Consider the following 6,236-nt stretch of genomic DNA (forward strand, 5'->3'; position numbering starts at 1 on the left):
AAGTCCACATCTTGTACAGCAATTAACCACTAAGAAGAATGTATGCAGTGTGTTAGTTATTGAAACTGTCCTAGCGATTTGATTTGAAAGTGTCAAATTGCTATCTGTTTATCAATAAAATTATGAAAAAAAGAAAAAAATTTATAAACCACAAATAACAATGATGCTTATATTTAAAATCATATATAATGAAAAGGAGCATTTGTGATTTTTTTTTGCTGTACTGGGTATTTAACTCAGCACCTTGTGCTTGCCAGAAAGTGCTTATTTTACTGAGCTATCTCCCTGGCCCACATTTATGATTTTAAAATATGAAATATATACTTGAAATATACTTTAAGGAAGATAAATGTCTATAGTTTTGAAATCACTGTGTGAAATATTTTCTCCACAATGTATGATCCTATGTGAAATACAATATTTTGAAATGTTAATATGAATCTTACACAATAGAAAAATATGAAAAGGCAGTCAGGAGCAGGATACCGTGGTTCAATCCCCAGTTCCACCTGCCTTACCAGACCTGCCCTTCAGGCCAGAGCTGCAGAAATAACTTAGTAGAATAAGTGCTTGCCTAGAAAGTGTAAGAGCCAGGATTCAATCTTTGATTCTGAAAAAAAAATAGAAGAATGTCATTGATTGATCTGAAATTTGTAACAACTTCATTTTCCCAATTGTCACTGTAAATTTCAGAATATTTTCAGTTTTGTGTCACTGGGGGCTGGCTGCTTAGCTGAGTTGTTTAAATCACCTGCTTGGGCAAAGTCAGTCAGGTGCACGTGACCACAGTTCGATCCCCAGCTCCACAAGCCATACCAGATCCGCACCTCTGGAGGCATGAGCCAGCCAAGGAAAAAGATAATCCTTCTCCAATTTTATGTCATTATATCTTCCTTTTTCACAGTGGATGCAGATCCCCAGCCACAGATTTTATTCTCAGACCCCTGGCAGTGGTCAATATCTTGGTCATTCTCTCCAGAGAACTCCCAGGGACCATGGAATCACTTGAGATAGAAGGCTTCCTGTTTAATGCAAACTGCTTTTCTCTGTTCAAATAGTTAGCAAGTAAGTTTCATTCAGCATCACCTACATGCTGAGTGTCATCTAGGGCATCACTCTCAGCCCCAAGAGATCAAGGTTTGCAGAGCTGAAAAGGGCTGTAGAGTGCATTGGATCCTTTACCATCATTTCCAGGGTTCTGCACATGCTGCGAAACTTGAATTCCTACACTTGTGAGTGACAAAAGGAACAATAAATACATGACAAATACTATAGATTTTCAAAAATTTTCAGCTATGAATTGTGACAAAGACAAAATTTCCATTTGTTTATGACTTTGGCTTTATCACATGGCATTTTGTGTTTGGAATTTATGAACTGGAGCAGGAGCCCCATGGTTTCTTTCTGTGGAGACACAAGCAGTGAATGCAGGCTAATCACATTCACAAAAGTTCATCAAGCTTGGCTCTTGAGACCAGATCTTCTGAAAGCATTATCAACCTAGTCTGTGTCTTTGTATCCTTAAATGCCCTGTCTTTCATTATGTCTGATTGTTTTTTCTTTAGGACAGATTTTCTTGATGGGTGGTTAAAACTTTTGCAATGATCTTTCCTGGTTTCCCTATTGCTGGCTCTTTCATTCTCATGACTCGTGAACTGTGGATGCAGGTGCATGTGGCAGAAGTGAACGTACATCTCACCTTTTCAGACGTGCTAATTTTCATCTCTTAGTTACTGCATGCTCTTATCCATCATAAAGCCCAAAGCATCAATGCAAACAATTTTACTCTAGAAGTGAGTGTGAAAAAAAGAATATTGGATAGCTACTAGCAATTGACAGAAATTCTAAAGGAAATAATGTTTAATATTTACAGTTAATATAGCTTTGTTTTACACTTGTGTGTTCTCACAACCTTATTTAGTATTTTATCCTTTCTGTCATTTTTCCCTTTTTCTTTATTTCTTCTTTCTTCCTTTCTTTCTTCTTTCCTTCCTTTCTTTCTTCTTTCTTTCTTTTTTCTATCTTTTTTCTTTTTTTAATACAGAGTCTTGCTACACATATCACACCCATAATGATCCTCCTGTCTCTACTTCCATAGCGCTGAGATTACAGGCGTGCACCACCACACCCTGTTCTGGGGCTGGCACAGCATGCACTACTGGGGATGAAATCCAGGTCCTTATGCATGCCAGGCAGTCTCTTAGTCTGTTGAGCTAGCTCCTCAGGCTTTATTCTTTACTTTTGTCCATATTTCTTCTATGTAGAATATTTTTATTTATGATTACTTAAAAGCATGTTGTAATGTTCAATCATATCTCCGATCTTGCATGACTATATCTGTCAATCTGAGTAACAGATTTGATGACAAAAATAAATATATCAATCACTGTTAATCAGCTGTTGTTTTAAAAATCTGTAGCATATGTTTTGTCATATGTTACTCTGTTTCTTTCTTTGCTTTTGTTTTTATTGTTCTTGTTTTTGTTCTTCAAAATAAAAGAAAATTATATTTTTAAAAACCCTGCTACAATCACTATGGAAATCAGTGTGGAGATTCCTTCAAAAGCCAGCATTAAAGATCCCATGCAAGCCAGCTATTTCAATTCTGTATATTTTTCCAGAACTGAAAACCTCATACCACAGTGATATTTGTGCACCCATGTTTATAGCAGCAAAATTTGCTATAGCTAAACCTTAGAAACAGCACAGATACCATCAACTGAAAAATGGATAAGAAAGATGTGGCATTTTTACACAATGGAGTATTACTTAGCTATAAAACATAATAAATTTGAGTTTTTGTCGGTAAATTGATGCAACTAGAGAAAATACTCAAGTGAGATAAATCATACTCGCAAGTGCAAACATCACGTTGTCTCCTGAGTGTGAGAAACTGAAAGGGAAAATGGAGTCTAAAGGGTACAATTGACACTATTAAAGGGAATAAACTTATTCAAAAAGAAAGAGTTACTAAGTTGAGCAGAACGACAGGAGTGGGAGTGGAAGAAACAGATATACCTATTTATGTAAGCATGATTCTTTCAACAACTGTGCTGTGCATCTTTGGTCTATGGTTTATGGAAAGAAGGAGTAAATGCTTTAATTTGTTTCGTCTCCTTTTTCAATTGTTTTTCCTTTTTGTGTTCTTAATTACTTACACATTTCTTTTTTTTTCTTTCTTGCTATTTTACATGCATATATCTGGTAATAAGAATGGCTGGTTGGAAGACAATGCCATGTATTATAACAAACACAGGAAGCTTCATATTTCTTTGTGAAGTGAAAATCTGTATCACTTGTAACAATTTCTGTTTTAATTCTACTTTGTACTCTTTAAAAATAAAAATAATTTATGGGTGGGAAAGAAAGTATTTTTTTAGCCAGTCTCAAGTAATTAAGAATTTTAATTTCATTTTGTTCATGAAACATGTTTATATTTACTGTATATTTAACTGACTTAACTTTGAAAAATTTTTATTACTTTCAAATTTTACAGTTTCAAATAAATGTTTGTAAAAAAGGTAATAAAAGAAAATAAGAGACAAGAGAAAATACAATTTTACAGTTTGATTTCATTGTCATTTTTTCTTGTATAAAATATCCAAGTTTTACTTTAAAGTCTGATGCCTAATTTATTTAAATTCTTGTTTTAAAAATTCATTATTTTTAATAACAGTTATCCACAAATGTTATTTTTAAAAACAGCTCTTTTAATGTAAAAATTCAGTTCATATTTTGAAATGTAGGTAAGTGGTGACCCCTTGTTTGGCACAGATTAGGTCTTGGTTTCAGTCTGCAGCACTGCAAAACAACATGTATTATGAGACAACTACAATAGCTCAAGAACACAACAGTTAAATATAAAACTACTTTATGTTGGCTTGGCTAACATTCAAAAATTTCAACAATTTAGTACATGTAACTGAATGTACTTGTAAAGAACCAGGCATAGGACACCATCTTTAAAATCGTGCCATTCAATGCGACCTGAAGATATACTCATAAGTGAAATAAACCAGACCCACATGTGTAAATATCATATAGTCTCCCTAATATAAGAACCCAAAAGAAGAAACACAAAGACAAAGCTATATAACACAATTGAAAGGAAAGCAAGAATTTAAGGATTAGACAACAAAAAGAGGGCAAGGAGAAAAGCTATGAAACATGACAGGGGCAAAGCATACATTTATACAAACAAGATGGGTAAGAAAATGATCTTGAGAACTATCAGCAGGTTGTTTAATCTAGCAATTACTGGACAGGATTCTCACTCCAACTAACTATATATGCTGATTCATGTGAAATGAGTGACTGCACCAAAAATAGCAATGTGTAATGGTGGGGTCATGCTTGGAATGCCTGTCATTCTGGTCTTCTAAATATGTACTCCTTGTCATGACATACCAATTATGGCCACATTGTATCTCAAGTAAATGTCTGCTTTTTTTTCAAAAGATGTTCCATCTTATGCCTAAGATGTTTGGTATTCAAACAGATAGTGAGGTTAAACCCACCTACATATATTGTAGGGCAAAAATAAGCTTCTCTTTTGGAGGGTTAACAACATAAGTTGCAGACCAAAAATTAGAGAAAAAGAAGGGTTGCAAGGACAGCCAACGTTTTTGGCCCTAGCCTTTCAAGGTCAGTGAGGACTAAGGACATAGGAGAACCTATACTCTAACATCATGTAACTCAGTTGTGCCCCAAATTTTCTGATCAAGGAGGTTATGGGGCCACAGAGGAGGGTGATTGATGATGTAGTGTATGCCTAAAAGAGTCACATGAAGAGAAAACATTCTCTCAGGTTTTCTCAGAGAGAAAACTGGTTAAACAATGGCCATGACTCATCCATAAGGCTGACACTGACAAAGGATCTACAAAGTGTGATACAAGTTTTGGGATAAGTCCTAAGGGGACTTGACTGACTGTGTGGGATACAAAAGTTACATTTTTGTTATATATGTCTTGCTTTATCTTGGTCTTAACCATCCAGCAGAAAAGTGTAGAAACGAGATATGGAAAGGGAAGCCATGTTAATATGCTGAGCTGTGGAAGGCTCAAGTCATCAGATTCGGACATTGCCAGTCCTGTGAATAACCCACTACTATTATGGAGTATTGGACTATATTGGAATATTTTGCTGAATTCATGCACCTACAATATTTAAATTGCGATGGAATACCAATCTCTGACAAAACTGAACAAAAATAGGTGATATAAATGAATAACAATTTTTTATTTGTATATACAAAATAGGATAGATATATAGCTACTTTCTCTTAATAAGAAGAAAGCTCTTTACTAATAGTGTTTAGACAGGATATCATGTCTTCATCTTGTACTATGAATGACTACTACAAAGACAACAATATGCAATGTATTAATTCTTGTAACTCTCCTACCAACCTGTTTTGAAGCAATTTTTAAAAAATTGCAATTTTTTCTCAATAAAATTAATTAAATAAATAAATCAGTGTCATTCAAATGGAAACTATTTGTAATCTTGTCAATTTAAATAGAAGAGCTCAATTTAGACCTTTAGAAAGAAGCATAATTCAATAAATATTTTTGTAACAAATGTTTCCTGTAGAGTTTGTATATTTTCTCTGATTTTATATTTTCGTTCAAAGAGAACCTCTCAATTTTGTGAAGTGTGTTACCAAAGATCATTACTGTATTCAGACTCTTCAGACACTGAAAATCCTCACATCCTTCCATGTATGCTCCCTCCTTTCTCCCTTAGTGTTAAGATCTCATCTAAGTGGGGAGTCATCACGTGGATGTTATTAAAGAGCCTTTAAAACATAAGGGGCAGGGGAGATAGCTCAGTGGAATAAGTGCTTCTCTGGCTAGTGCAAGGGTCTGAGTTCAATCCCCGATTCTGAAAAAAAAAACCACAAAGATCAATGACAAATATTACACATCATCTCCAATAGATTCTGAAACAATGTGGTAGTTCTAACGGTCTTCCATACAATATTCTTCAGGAATTTTATTTGGTATCTTTCTCTGCTTCAGTCAGTAACTCTTCTTTCATCTGATTTTCACTCTTCTGGAAACTAGCATTTATGTATTATACATCAATGTGAGGTAACACAAATTTTATAAACAATTCTGTGCCTGCTTTATTTTATTTTTTTTCTACAGTTTTATTGATAAACATATAGCAATGAGACAGTTTCAAATCAAATCGGAAGTACAGTTTCAACAAATAATACACTGCATATATTATT

Source organism: Octodon degus, unplaced genomic scaffold (assembly GCF_000260255.1).
Source record: "Octodon degus isolate 3935 unplaced genomic scaffold, OctDeg1.0 scaffold00437, whole genome shotgun sequence".
Lineage (NCBI taxonomy): Eukaryota > Metazoa > Chordata > Mammalia > Rodentia > Octodontidae > Octodon > Octodon degus.